At 37.2% G+C, this 15,801-nt stretch overlaps 1 protein-coding gene and 1 pseudogene across 3 annotated transcripts in view; one reads left to right on the forward strand and one right to left on the reverse strand.

Annotated features, from left to right (window-relative positions):
* Positions 1-15,801, forward strand: part of Rfx3 (regulatory factor X3) — a 255,107-nt gene that overhangs the window by 52,094 nt on the left and 187,212 nt on the right. The window lies entirely within an intron of this gene.
* Positions 2,139-3,450, reverse strand: LOC103162887 (annotated as a pseudogene).

Consider the following 15,801-nt stretch of genomic DNA (forward strand, 5'->3'; position numbering starts at 1 on the left):
AACTAAGACATATGCCCAACTTTCATAAGCCCTGCCTCAGAGGACTATCGTATCTATTCTTTTGGAATGCAAACATAGTTATTGGTTCTTCAATACCCAGAACATTGAATACATATATCCACCAAAAAGAAAAAAATATCTGATGGAATTGAAACTAAAAATTAATTAGCTCTATATGCTCCTTTGAGACTCATTATTCTTTTGCCTGCATTCTATCCTTCCTCATCACTCTGCATTTCCCTCTTTTGGTCTCCTTTCTAAGTGTTATGATGTATTCTCACTTAATCTGTTACAGACACACGCACATTATAGACTGAGATCCACAAACTAGGGAGAACATGTGAGTTTTCTTCTTTCTGAGTACATTCTTTCTGAGTACAGATCACTTCCTTTCATATTATAATTTCTGGGTCCATCCATTTTTTGCAAATTTTATTTTTTATGGTTGAACAATATTCCATATTTTGTATATATACAATTTCATTATGTGTCTGTTGGTGGATGTCTAGGCTGTTACAATTTTATTGCTATTTTGAGTAGAGCAGGAATTCATAAATCTCTGTGGTAGGATATGGAGTTGAGTATATGTTTTCTGTTTTTTTTTAAAGTGTATAAGTGTGTGTGTGTATGTTTTGCCTGAATGTCTGATGTATGTAAGTGTACTACACACATGCCTGGTGCTTGTGGAGGCCAGAAGATGGTGTTGGATCCCTAGGACTTGGAGTTACAGGCAGTTTTAAGCACCAGTGTTTGCACAGTATTTGCATTTGGTAATCTGAGCGCATCCTCTCTAGGAGCAGAAATTGCCCATGTTTTTTAAAGTAATTACATTTTTAATTTCTATGTGTGTACCCACAAGTGCATGTGTGTGCACACTTATGCACATCTATACAGTGTGAGCTTGATTGAACTAGGATATTTTTAGCTCTGGGAGTTAAACTCAGGTGGTCAAGCTTGGAAGTAACTACCTTTACACATTGAGCCCCCTAGCTAACCCTGCCAAGTGTTTCTCTTAATAAAAGTAAGCTAGGCATGGTGCTACATAGCTGTAACATGAGTATTCAGGAAGCTGAGTCAGGGTTGTGAGGTCAAGGCCAGTCTAGCCTACTTAGTAAGTTCCAGGCTAGCTTGGGCAACATGATGGGGATTTATTAAAATGAAACTAGAAAAGAAGAATTAGTAAACTGATTGATCCCCGTATTTATAGAACCATCAACATAATTTAAAGTCAAAATTTACTTAAATTATTCATGTAGCTCCTTATCTTCACAGATTTCTATTTAACTTCCCAACTTCGACTGTCTATTCTAACTTACGTTAGTTTTGACACTACTTTTTTACTTCTAATTTTACAACTTTTCTCATTGTTTTTCCTAATTGTTACTTTCAAAAGGGATAGGCCTATACACACTATATAAACAAATGACTTTAAAGGATTGTATCCCTCCTGCTACAGGCTTTGTCCTGCATTTTAGAGAGTTCTTGGTTAAAGCATTAAGCTGAATTATAATTTTGGTCTCTACTTCTCAGATTAAAAACAAAACAAAAAACTGCAGTATCTCCCTGTGATAATAGAATAGTAATACTGTAATCTTAAAAGTCTCAGAAGTCTCATAATGAAAGGTAAGTTTTATTAAATGATTAGTTCTCAAAGTTATATATGTATGCTTTTAATTACTTAAACACCATCACTGCCCTGCCTTCTCTTTAAATAGACATTGTAGAAGCAGCATCATGTTTAGTAAATACTACCATGCATGGAAAATTGTGAAGACAGGGAGACTCTGCAAAGACATGATGTGCTGGGGTCATGACCTATACTTGCAGAGTAATTTTAGTTAGCTGGTCTTGGGGGAAAGATGGAAACAGTTGATGTGTATATACAATCACAAAAATCAGGTGTTTGGGATGCAGCTTAGTGGTAGAAAGCTTGCTCACCATGGACAAGGTTGGCTCAACCCTTAGCACCACAAAGTGGGGTCAGGCATGGACATCTTGACCAAAGATTTTTGTGTTTTATGCCAATCTATAATCATTTAAGGTACCAACAAATTCCAAGAGACTAAAACTGTTAGAAGGTGGGGGATGAGGGGCATGGAGATATACCAGACCTCCTTCACTTATGTCAGGTTTTCCTCTTACGAATTATTAGGAAGCTCCAACAGCTTCACAGTTCCTCGCTTCCTGACTGCTGTCATGTTTGTCGCCCTTGTCATCATAGGCAAATGCCATCAGAGACCTTTAGGAAAGCTAAGTCACAGTGAAGGTCTGGGTCTCATACTTTACGTTCCAGTTCCTGTCTATACTGGAGCTATATTAATGTGATCCTGTGATGCCAATGCCAGCATTTTCACATTGTGGGACTGGAAAAGCACTTTCCACACAGTAACTCATCTGTACCCCTGAAGTTGACCACATCACCTGCACTTCTTAACAAAGGATTTCTCCTGGGGGTTAAAATTGATATAGTTGAAGTTAGAAGGATGGACTTCCATAGACTGTATAAACGTAAGTTCTGTGTAGCTTAGAATGGTGATACAGCCCTTGCTGTTTGCCAGGGAGATCACGTCATCATTGTTCCAGGAGTTTTGTTGACCTTGAATTCAAACAGTGTCTCTGGTTTGGAATGGTGTGTCTTGACATCAGTAAAGGTCACAACACCATCCTTACTGCCCACAGCTATGGTCTGCCCATTGGGACTACAGCAGATATTAATACTCTCCCCTTTAAAGTTCACTGTGCATTTTGCATTCCTCATATCCCAATGAAATGTCTTCAACTCCAGATGAAGTGACAAAGGGTTCAGGGCTATTTGGATGCCAACAAAACTGACTCACACTATGTCCGCATCTTCTGTAGCTGTTATCTTTCTCCAGCAAGAATACCCTGGCAGTCTTGTCAAGGAATCCCTAGGCTGAGTGAAACCCACCCGAGTTCCAGTCCACATCCACTTTAGCACTGTGGGCCAGGAACTTGTCAATCTCTCTGTGGCTTCAGAAAAACTTCATTGTCCATGGTGGGCTGCTTCTCCTTGAGCACCAAGGCCCATAAAGCTGGGACTTTCTGGCCTTTTACAAAAGGCTATAGGGTTGCTGTACGCACTGCAATTCTGAACTTCCTAACTAGCCTGTGAAGCTTGTTGCCAAGTGATTTAACCAAGTATGTAAGTTGTAGAGTTCTAAAATGTTAGTTATCTTCTCTCATTTTAAGGCTCTGATTGCTTGTTAGTGTTTTTTGTTTGCTTGTTTTCTGCTGTGCTCGTGTGAATGCAGACTAGCAATCAGAGAACTCTTGAAGATCTTAGAACTCTGGTAGCACATGGCTGCGGTTATATTCTCAGAAGTTAAGGTGAAATTTGGATGCTGTCAGTTTCCAGTTTGTGCCATTGGAAAGTGGTTTAGTGTTTGATTTGTTGTGGCCACTTGACCCTGTCTTTCCTTACCTGCCCATGTCTAGTCCTTGACAGGACTGACATTCCATTTTCACACATACATCTTTGGATCTAGGATTTATTTTGTTTTTATGATATACTGATGAATTCTTGACCTTTACCCCTCTTTTCTAACAATTTTGAGATAGAAGAGTACACTAGTGCTGTACTTCCCAGTGTGTCCTCTGAAGCTGGGGTAGGGTCCTGAATAGAGAGGTGTGATTTTAAAACCATAATTTTATTGAGTGTCAAATTTTGTTTACATTGTTGATTTTGTATATTTGATTATACCTTTGTTAATTCCCTTGCGATTAAGAGTTTCATGTGTTTTTAAATTAACAAGAAAGTCAAAGGACTTTTTAATGTGGAATTATAAAATATTATCAATTGTGTTCCTATGAGATGAGTTTACAAGTTCTTGTGAAAAAAATAAACAAAGTAGTGTTTAATCACTGAACACTGATCAATATCAAAGAACATTTATATTCATAATTATGAATAATTGCCTTTGTGTACATTGTAGAATACTGTGTTGGAGAGAGGCTATGGACTTACAAAATATTATTTAGCGTGTGTGTGTGTGTGTGTGTGTGTGTGTGTGTGTGTGTGTGTGAGAGAGAGAGAGAGAGAGAGAGAGAGAGAGAGAGAGAGAGAGAGAGAGAGAGAGAGAACGAAATGGAGGGAGAGGGAGGGAGGGAGAGAGGGAGGGCAGGAGGCATGGGGAGGGGAAGGGAGAGAGCATATAAGTGGTTCTCAGGTCAGCTTTCCTGAGTTGGTTCTCACCTTCTCTCCTGATGTTTCTGTTGCCCCACTGTATGCTTCAGGCCTGCTGCCTAGTGAGCTTTGAGGTGATTGTCCTGTCTCTGCCTCCCATCTTGCTGTTGGAGTGTTGGGATTGCAGATACAGGCAGCCACACCCACCCAGCTTTTTACTTGGGTTCCATCGGGGTAACAGGCTTGAGCAGTTGTGTCTTCACCTACTGAGCCATTTTTCTGGTCCTAGTTATATTGTTTTTAAGTTGACTCTATGACTTACTAAAAATATTTTCTTCATTTGATACCATGGAAATATAATTTGCTCTTTGAGTCTGAAAAAAAAATCAAAACCAATTGGTTGGTTGTTTGGATTCTAATGTGACTAGACTAGAAATGGAACATTGGTGAGTAGACTTCAGTATGAGCACAGTAGTTCATAAGTCTGGGGATTTTCTGCAGCAATTCAACTTTGGAATCTATTTTCCTTTTTCTTTTTTGCTAAATAAAGGAACATAATTTCTCCCTTGTTGGTCAGTAGTCGGGCTTTCACTTGGATGCTTTTTATATAAATTTATATGGAGATGCCTTGCATTACGGAATGAATATCACAAAAAATGCCAGGCAGTTTTTCTGAAATATTAAATGAATTAATTATAATACAAGTGTGTAGTTCTGATTTTCTGCTGTGTTTTTATTTTGTCCTTCAGAATGTTTAATGTTTCATAATGAAATTATGTGGGGTTTTTTTGCAAAAAAGAAAACAATCAGGCAAAAACATGAGAAATGTTTTCAGTTGTCCAAGGCTAATATTGACTTAAATAGGTCTAGGTTTTCATGGTTGACAGCTGCAGATAATTAGCTTTTTCTTCTTTAACAAAGAAAGCAAATGGAGCTGCAAGTAGTTCATTGCCTTCTCTGTCATCATAACAATAATGTATGTATTTAACTTCTGCAGTTCTTTAAGTTGATTCAGGGCTAAGCTGCCTACATTACATACAATAGGAGTGACAAGTGAAAGCTGTAGCACATATTTGTGGCAAAAGGGTGCCGTGATTGACAGCAAACTTTCTCTCTAAGTAGCAGCAGTGCTGTGGAGCTCAAAAAGGGAGGGCCAGCCACATAATTCTTAAAACTATAGAGCAGATTTGTGAAGTGAATTTTGGAAAGGGATTTGTCACTTGGTATATTTGGGTGTCACTCTTCCCTTGGTTCTAGGTAAAGGGCACAGATGTACAGTATTACCTGACTGCTGTACATTCAGAATTTCAGATATGTTAGAGTTGTAGCTTTAAGATTGATTCAAATTCTAGATCAATTTATGATTTTAAAATTCAGTAACTGAAGGTTTTCTTCATTTGCAGCTGAGTTAATATTTGAAGGAACACAACAAAATCTATTCAATGAAGGATTTTAGAGCCATAAACTGACTCTAGTGAAAATATGTAGTTTTTGATGACCTAAATAGAATTTCTGGAAAGATAACCATGCATGGTTGGTGGTTTCTTTGGGTCACAGTAGTCAAGTGATCATGTCCGAAAACCCTCAAAGCTGTTTATGTTTTTTTAGTTGCTGTGACTGATGCCTAGGCGATGCAGGTAAAAGGATTGCTGTCGAATGAATCTATGATGAGTGCTTTTATTTTCCTGGGCACTCTGTGTATGTGTGAGGGAGGCAAACTGGTATTCCTGTGTACTGACAACCTCACTGGCCAGTCTGAAATATAGCATGGACCCCTGTTCTTTCTGTTCTTATTATCATGATTGTATTTTATGCCAGTTTTTTGTTTGTTGATTCAGGTTTTTGTTTGTTTGTTTGATTTTTTTGTTTTTTTAGAGACAGGGTTTCTCTGTGTAACAGCTCTGGCTGGCCTCGAACTCACAGATCTACCTACCTCTGAATCTCAAGTGCTGGGATTAAAGGCTTATGTCACCACCCTACTGCCAGTGCTGTTTTTCTTACTTCTCATTATGGTTGTCTTTGGATGACAGCTTTATCTGTTGGATATCTAGACTTAAAGTTATTAAAAAGGCTATTCTTCTTCAAAGAAATAACATCATAAATGGGTGGATATTTTTAGAACCTTAGGAAGAAGTGATTATAAGTTGACTTGTGATTTATTTCTAATAGATAAGATAAATTCATATTCATAAAATTTAAAATACTTTCTCCATTGCAAGTGTTGTGTGAAATCCAAAGATTTAGCCTTTGACTTTTGAATGACAAATACCTCTGATCTCCTGAAGAAAACCTTTTATTCAACAAACGTTTAATGTTTTTTATTTATATAATCCAATTTCTGTGGGTGTTTTCAGGAAATGGGGCTAAATTCTTGCTGTGTTTTATGAATTTGGGTAATTCTGAGACATGGTAGGAAGTGTTTTCTAGAGTTTTGGACTAGATAGTTATAGGAAACTAGATAAAAATCCATGGATGGCTGTAAATTTTAGGTTGCTTTAATTTTTTAAATTTATAGATTGCTATGCTATTTAATACTGTTCCTTTATAGAATAATTTGATTATAAGAAATAACTTCCTTAAGAAATTGGGCCCACCTTTTATTTCAATTTTATCATGTACCTTGTTAATTTCTGTTTAGCTCTGAATGTCTTTGCATTTTCATAAAAGATACCCGACATAGTCTTTTTATATAAGACTTCTTATTTCTTTTTTTGAGCTACCACCCATTTCTTGAAGATTATAGTGGAGTACTAGTTTTCTATTCTTCATGTTTGCTGACTTCTAATTCAGACCACATAACTTGGCTATGTGCTTTTCATAAGGCATTGCTTTTATTCACCAGACATTGAGCAAGAGATACCCAATAACCTAATTTTTGTTTGCTTCAAAAAATAAAAGAAGGAAAGAAAGAAAAACATTGAGTGATATGCAAATGGAGGTAGGGAATACTGGGCCAGGATTAGGAAAATGGAGAGTTTGTTCCTGTTTCTGCTTATATAGCTATTATAAGCATACTCTTGCTGTTCCTGTTCCCCATTTGTAAAGAGTATTTGTTGCAAAAATTATTTGTTAGTGTGCAGAATTGCTATTAGTTTTTCTGCTACAGACTAAAATGTCAAAGCTTTAAATTTAGGGTATCTTTTAAAACAGTACCATGTCTTACTGCTCTTGGCATATAATAAAAGCTACTTAATGTTTCTTATATTTAAAACCTTTTATTCTTTTCCATAGTCTTCCAATTCAAGCAAGCCATCTTCCTCTTTCCGCTGAAAACTTGTCCTCATGTTCTCTTCTCTTCAATCCTCTTGCTCTTTGCTCTGATAAGCATGTACTTGTGGTGGTTAACTTTTTGTCCCATTGACACAAATGAGGGTCAACTGGTTTGCTCGTTAGCTTTTTTGTTACCCTGACACAAGTGAGGGTCAACTGGGAACAAGGATCCTCAACTGATAAAATGATCCTATCTGTAGGCAAGTAAATTTTAACCATTAAAATTAACAACTAAAATATTCTACTCAAAATTGCCCTGGTGTGTGTGTGTGTGTGTGTGTGTGTGTGTGTGTGTGTGTGTGTGTGTGTGTGTGTGCTCACAGTGAAGCCTGGAAGTTGGGAAAGGTACAGGCAAGGTAGTATCCACAGGTCTCACCCAACTGGTCAGGAAGCACAAGATATGCTCCCATGGCAAGTTTGGAGTTTGGAAAGGGGGTGATTTTTTATATTATTATATAAAATTTTTAAAAGATTCCCCCTTGCCAGGCATGGAAGCTTGTGCCTTTAAGCTCAGCACTTGGAATACAGAGGTAGGTGGATCTCTGAATCAGGGGCCAGTCTGGTCTACATAGAGAGTTTTAGGATGACCAGAGCTATGTAGAGAGAATCTGTATCAAACAACAGCAAACAAACACCCCCCACCCAGTTCTACTCACATTTTTGCATAGCAGAAAAACAATAAAACATTTATTGGCTAGGATTTACCTCAGTTAATTGAATGCTTGCGTACCATGCATAAGGCCTAGGTTTAATCCCTATCCTAAGATAAACTGGTTATAATGGCATATTCCTATAACTGCAGTACTTGTGAGGTAGCGGCAGAAGGATGAGAAGTTCAGTGTCACACTCAGGTATATAGCAAGTTTGAGGTCAAGGTGATGGACCTCAGAAGAAACAGACAACAACCAAAATTTACCTCATCATAAACAAAACCTTTACTTTTAAAACTAGCTTGAAATGTTAGCATTATTGAGAAGACTTGTAGATGTATTCCACTGTTTAGACATCAGTTTGATTTGACCTTTTGGGATGCCTTTTACATGTTGATATTAAGATCATTACATACATACCCAAAGTACATTTTGTGAAATTTTGGATAAGGTTCATGAATGCTATTTATTGATTGAAATACTATTTGTTAATGTTGTTATGGAGAGTTGTAAATTTGGATTAAATGAATAGAAATAATGGATGATGTTAGATAATAAAGCATGCTGATGAGATGAAAATAATTTGTTGTTCTCAACATACTTAAATATCAGAATTCCAGCTTTCCCAAGAGCCTTGTAAACATCTGTTTCTTACATTTTGTTTGTCTTGCTGAGACTCTGATTCTTCCTTCAGGAGACACTTTGTACCCCATAAATCTTATAGTACATTCTTGCTTTGTTAAATATTGAATATCATTTGTTAGAATAGCAAACATCTAAAACTATATGAAAATTTTAAATTACACAAAATAGGATTTCATAAGGTGCTTAAATAGATCCTTTCTTCATTTTACCTTTTATAAGAGCCATGGACTTGAATTTTCTCTCCTGTATAAATTTGCTAATGTTCTCTTTGAAGTGGATACCACCTACATAATGCTATAACGTGAACCAGTACCTGTAACTAAATCATTAAATTCATTGTTGATACTTTGCATGGCTATGCTTTCTGAGGTATCTCACAGCATGAGCTGCATTTGCATTTCTTTACTATATGGAATGACTTAAAAAGCCAGTGAACAAATTACTCTCCTAATGGCAGCCATGGGACTACTACCATAATGAATATTCTAAATAAATAATAAAGAGACAGAAATAAGAAAGAAATTGTAAATCTCAGCTGGGTGTCATAACTAAAAAGTGTTGGATTTGATAAATTTTGATAACCTGTTATCTTATAACCTGTTGTCTTAAGGAAAAGTCATCTGTGAGAGCATTAAGTGCATTAAAGTCAGACTGTGATGGGATTTTGAAAGACATGCATAGCTCTTTGTTATATATACAGTACATGCAAGTTCTTTGTTACGAAAGTGAATGATCACATTATTAATTACTGTAGAAACAAACGTATATCCTTGAGAATGGTGAGCATTTAGCTGAGCTTTGGAGCTTGTTTTGATTCATGTGACTTGTAATTAGCATATCCTAAATAACCATATGTTGATGATATTGAAGGAAAAATCTATTAAAACATGTCAATTTAAAAACATGGTAAGAGACCAAGTGGGATCTCATTTTGTCTTCTATTATCCTAGTGTGTAAGCAAAAATTTACCAGCTTTGTTACAAGGGATGTGACAAACTTGATGATGGAAGATACAGGCTAAGAAAACCAAAAAGTACCATGAAAGTTGGAGACTATAATACTGAATCTTACTTCATTAATTTTACACATCAAAATGCAAAGTTTTCTTATAATGGTATCCAAATCAAACTAAATAGAGGATACAATTATTTCACTAGAGACCAAAACTCTTACTCCCCAGTAGTTGATTACTGGGTGAAACTAACCTATTTGCTGTCAGTGTCACATAAAAAATATTCTTGTTCAATCAACATCTTGATGCTTGTCCAGTTTCTCTTAATCTGGTGGATTCATCAAATATGTTAGAGCATTTTTGAAAACCCCAAAATATAACTTTCAAAGCTCAATTTTACTTTCCTTAGCAATTAAACTTGAAATAGACAAGCTGAAATCATGATAAAATATATCATTAAGTTCTTTCACTCTTGTATACCTTACATGAGGCAGGATTTCACAGAATCTCTGAACTAACTCCTTACCTCCCTAGGTAGGTTGGCCTAGAAAGAATATTAGGGAATGGGGTAACTTTCTCAAACTGTACTTTTTTTTTTTTTTAAATTGAGGACTTCCTTTTTTTGCTGATACTCGAGAATATTTCAGATTTCATGTGATAATTTCCTAACCCACTCTTGGAATCAGCCATCTCTCCCAGGAGACCTGGTTCCTTTTACTGAAAACAAATACTGGAAGCAAAAAACCTGATGTTAGATGTAATTGCAGCTCTTTAAATCTAAATGTTGAGCTGTTGTTACGGGTAATCCTAAATTAGGCCATTGTAATAATTAAATTCTCCTGAAATGTAAAATTTGCCTTACTTAATTAAGTGAAATAATAGTAAGATTTTAAATGAAAAAGTCTCAGAAATTTTATTACATCTTCCTTTTAGTTTTTAAATGTGAGTTTATTTATACATCTTTTTGTGTATGTGTTCTTGAACATAAAATCTGAGGTAAAAAACTCAAAACATAGTAATTTGAAACATATTGAAAGTAACTCTAAGCTATTGAATAGACTTTATACTCTATTAGGGAAATTAGAAGGCATGGACTCTGGAAAAATATATTATCTGTGGGATAATATTTTATGTCACTTATTTTAAGTTTCATATTCAACAGAGGTTAGAGAATATTTTACTGAGGAGAGGGGAAAATGATTAAAAAGAGAGAAAGAATAACCTTTCAGCATTTTTTCTCTTTTTTATTTGTTTATTTGAATTAGAAACAAGTGGTTTTACATGTCACTCCTAGTTCCCTCTCCCTCCTATCTTCCCTTACTAATCCCCCCCCCAACTAAACCCCTACCTATCACAAATCCTTTCTGCTCCTCAGGGAGGCTGAGGCCTTCCATAGGGGGTCTTCAGAGTCTGTCATATCCTTTGGATTAAGTCCTAGAACCATCCCCATGTGTCTTGGATCAGGGAGTATCCCTCTATGTGGAATGGGCTCCCAAAGTCCACACCTATGCTAGGGATAAGTACTGATCTACTACAGGAGGCCCCATGGATTTCCGAGGTCTCCTCACTGACACCCAGTTCCTGGGGTCTGGATCAGTCCCATGCTGGTATCCCAGCTATCAGTCTGGGGATGAAGAGCTCCCTGTTGTTCAGGTCAGCTGTTTCTGTGGCTTTCACCAGCCTGTTGTGGACCCCTTTGCTCATCACTGGTCCTTCTCTGCAACTGGATTCCAGTTCAGTTCAGTGATTAGCTGTGGGTGTCTGCTTCTACTTCCACCAGCTGCTGGATGAAGGATATAGGATGGCATATAAGTCAGTCATCAATCTCATTATCAGGGGAGGGCACTTAAGGTAGCCTCTCCTCTTTTGCTTAGATTGTTAGTTGATGTCATCTTTTTAGATCTCCAAAAATTTCCCTAGTGCCTGATTTCTCTGTAAGCCTAAAATGTCTCCCTCTATTATGGTATCTCCATTCTTGTTATCTTCTATTCTTCCCCTGAGTCAACCTTTCTGCTCCCTCATGTCCTCCTCAGCCCTCCTCTTCTCCCCTTCTCATTCTCCTAGCTCCTTCCCACCTCCCCCATGCTCCCAATTTGCTCAGGAGATCTTGTCCCTTTCCCGTTCTCCAGGGGACCATGTATGTCTCTCTTAGGGTCCTCCTTGTTACTTAGCTTCTCTGGGGGGTGTGGATTGTGGGCTGGTGATCTTTTGCTCTATGTCTAAAATCATATATGAGTGAGTACATACCCTGTTTTCTTTTTGTGATTGGGTTACCTCGCTCAGAATGGTTTCTTCTAGTTCCATCCATTTTCCTGCAAATTTCAAGATTCCATTCTTTTTTTCTGCTGACTAGTATTCCATTGTATAAATGTACCACCCTTTCTTTACCCATTCTTCAGTTGAGGGGCAACTAGGATGCTTCCAGATTCTGACTATTACAAATAATGCTCCTGTGAATGTAGTTGAACAGACGTCCTTGTATGAATATGCTTTTTTTGGGTATATGCCTAAGAATGGAATTGCTGGATCTTGTGGTAGACTGAGTCCCATTTTCTTGAGGAGTCCACCATATTGATTTCCAAAGTGGCTGTACAAGTAGGCACTCCTACCAGCAGTGGAGGAGTGTTCCCTTTCTCCACATCCTCTCCAGCATAAACTGTCATTGGTGTTTTTGATTTTAGCCATTCTGACCAAAGTAAGATTGTATCTCAGAGTTGTTCTTATTTGCATTTCCCTGATGGCTAAGGATGTTGAACACTTTCTTATGTGTCTTTCAGACATTTTAGATTCCTCTATTTAGAATTGTGTATTTAGTTCTGTACCCTATTTTTCAATTTGAATGTTTGGTGTTTTGGAGACTAGCTTCTTGAGTACTTTGTATATTTTGGAAATCAGCCCCCTTGTTGGTGAATATCTTTTCCCAGTCTGTGGGCTGGCTTTCTGTCTTCCTGACTGTGTCCTTTGTCTTACAGAAGCTTCTCAGTTTCAGGAGGTCCCATTTATCAATTGTTGATCACAAAGTCTGTGCTACTGGTGTAATGTTCAGGAAGTTGCCTCCCGTACCAGTTAATTCAAGGGTATTTCCCACTTTGAGTTCTAATGGGGTTAGTGTGGCTGGATTTATGTTGAGGTCTTTGATCCATTTGTTTGGACTTAAGTTTTGTGAATGGCTATAGACATGGATCTATCTGTAGTCTTCTACATGCCAGCATCCAGTTATGCCAACACCATTTGTTGAAGATGCCTTCTTTATCCCCTTATATACATTTAGCTTCTTTGTCAAAAATCAGGTGTTCATAGGTGTGTGGGTTAATATCAGGGTTTTCAACTCAATTCCATTGGTCTACCTGTCTAGTTTTGCGCCAATACCAAGATATAGGTAACTTTTTAGGACTATAGCTCTATAATAGAGCTTGAAGTCAGGGTTGGTGATGCCTCCAGAAGTTTCTTTATTGTACAGGGTTGTTTGGGCTATCCTGGGCCTTTTGTTTTTCCGTATAATGCTGAGAATTGTTCTTTAAAGGTCTGTGAAGAATTGTGCTCGTATTTTGATGGGGATTGCATTGAATCTGTAGATTGCTTTTGGCAAGATTGCCATTTTTACTATGTTGAGCCTACCTATCCAAGAACATGGGAGACCTTTCCATTTTGTGGTATCTTCTTTAATTTCTTTCTTTAAAGATTCAAAATTCTTACAGTACAGGTCTTTCTTCATGATAAATGTCTTGGAGAGATCAGGGATAACAGGAACATACCTTAACATAATAAAAGCAATGTACAGCAAGCTGACAGCCAATATCAAATTAAACGGAGAGAAACTCAATGCAATTCCTCTAAAATTGGGGACAAGACAAGGCTGTCCACTCTTTCCCTACTTCTTCAATAATGTCCTTGAAGTTCTAGCTAGAGCATTAAGACAACAAAGGAGATCAAGGGGATACAAATTGGAAAGGAAGAAGTCTAACTTTCACTATTTGCAGATGATATGATAGTCTACATAAGTGACCCGAAAAACTCTACCAGGTAACTCCTACTGCTGATGAATACCTTCAGCAAAGTGGCAGGATACAAGATTAACTAAAAAAAATCAGTAGCTCTTCTATGTACAGATGATATGTTTGCGGAGAAAGAAATCAGAGAAACATCACCCTTTATAATTGCCACAAACATCATAAAATACCTTGGGGTAATGCTAACCTTTCAACATATTAAAACTACCTGGATAGTATTCCTAACTAGGTTTTATCATTCTGAACATTTTTTGTATAGATTCTGCCCTCTAACTTTAGAATGGAGAGTTTATTAACCTGGGTGGTTTTACACAGAGCAGATAACTGTTTAGAGGCTCGCTAGAAACCTGTGTGCTTGTATTTGTAACCTTGTAATGTCTGTGAACATCGTTAGTATATCTTCTCTCTTACTCTTTGGCATACACCATTTCATCAGACTGAACTTGTAAAGCATATAAGTGCAAGCAGTAAAATTATAGAACCCAGTGAATCAACATGAATGAGAGAAAGAAATCATTTTGTAAGAATCAGGTATTTTAGTTGTCTTGATTTGTATTTCAAATTTCTGTTACTTTGGCCATAAAGGACCTTATATGTCAAATAAAAGTAAAAAAAAAAGTATTAAATGAATTGAGAGATTGCCAATACTATAGAAAGAAATACACCAGTGAGGGAATGAAGCAGCAGATAAAAATGAAGTAGCAATAAATGAGGCAGACTCTAGTGCTGAAAGGAACTTTGATGAGCACATGGGAATGCATGAGAGAGATGCCCAGAGAGCCCTATCATGAGAACAGCTGAATGGTGCAGAGTATCAGGGTGTTGAGAGAAGAAAAGAGGTATATGTGTGTAGAGACTGGACAAGGATCAGGGGACCTGACTATGTCATTTGTGATTGCACATAAATCTTGAAGACAGTGCACCTAAAATATAGAACAGTGGCTTTTAGCAAACTTGAATTTTGTGCCAGGGTGTGTCAACAGTGTGCAGTGTTGTCTTCTTCCCAGTGTATTAGGCTCTTTAATGCTTACATCAACTCTTGAGGAGTGGCTCTTAACTATTACAGATGTACATCAAAGAACAGGCACATCAGGTTGGAGAGCATGTTGCCAAGCTCATCTGAACAAATTAAAGATAAAACCAGGATACCATGTTTAGTTTCAGAGTAGTTTGTCAGTCAGGACAGAGAATATCAACTAGCTAAGCATAGGTGCAGACTCTTGGCGTCTGGGGCAACCCTTAATAGTGTTGAGTTCCTGTATCTAGTTGTTTAAGGGGAAAGTTTATTATAGTGTCTGTTAGGTTTAGATAACATATATTTAGTTGAAAATTTGCATTTTGAACATCAACTGTGTCTCCTGAGGTGATAGCTGATGGAGAAGCATGCCGGTGAGGCTATTTAACACTCATTTAAAACAGGGTCCTTTGTCCAGATCCTGTGAGTGATTTTTTGGACTCTCCTTAGACTCTGACAAACTGGTTGTTAGAACACTAGTCCATTTTGTAAAGTGAAAAAGGAATAGCAAAGATCACTAAATATTAAGATAATTAAAAAAACAGCATGTTTACATTTGCAGAGTAAATCTCAAGAGCAAATTAATTATATGTCTGTAGTTCTTGAAGTTAAGTAGGTTAAGTGAGGCAAAAGCATGATTTAATCTTGCTTTATGGCTGGCCAAATCTCTAGGCTAGCCATTTTTTCCTTTTAATAAAAATCCTTGTGGTTCCTTGTCTTCCCATTAGCTCATAGTTGAGAGCTCTGTTAAGTTGTCTGTGAGACAGAGTGTATTAAGCTGGCCTGATTAAAATTGTTCACAAGAGATCAAGCAGACAAGGGACTTTTAGCATAATTAAAAAAGGACTGCCAGCCTTTAAAGATAAGATTTCAGAGATGTTTGAAATTTATATCTACCTGTAGGGAACTGTGTTTATGTAATTAGATTCTGGTTTGCTCAAGAAGCCTTCTTAATTCATGCACGGTATCTGTTTATGGAATATTATCTGCTTGTGCAGGACATGGGAAAGCTGCCTAGAGGAGCCAGATCCTGAAAGAAAGAATGAACTTTCCCTTGAAAGATCACCATGTGATACATTAAAGAAATCATTTACCTTCTATGTTAACCTGTTTAT

The sequence above is a fragment of the Cricetulus griseus genome, chromosome 3 (assembly GCF_003668045.3).
Source record: "Cricetulus griseus strain 17A/GY chromosome 3, alternate assembly CriGri-PICRH-1.0, whole genome shotgun sequence".
NCBI lineage: Eukaryota > Metazoa > Chordata > Mammalia > Rodentia > Cricetidae > Cricetulus > Cricetulus griseus.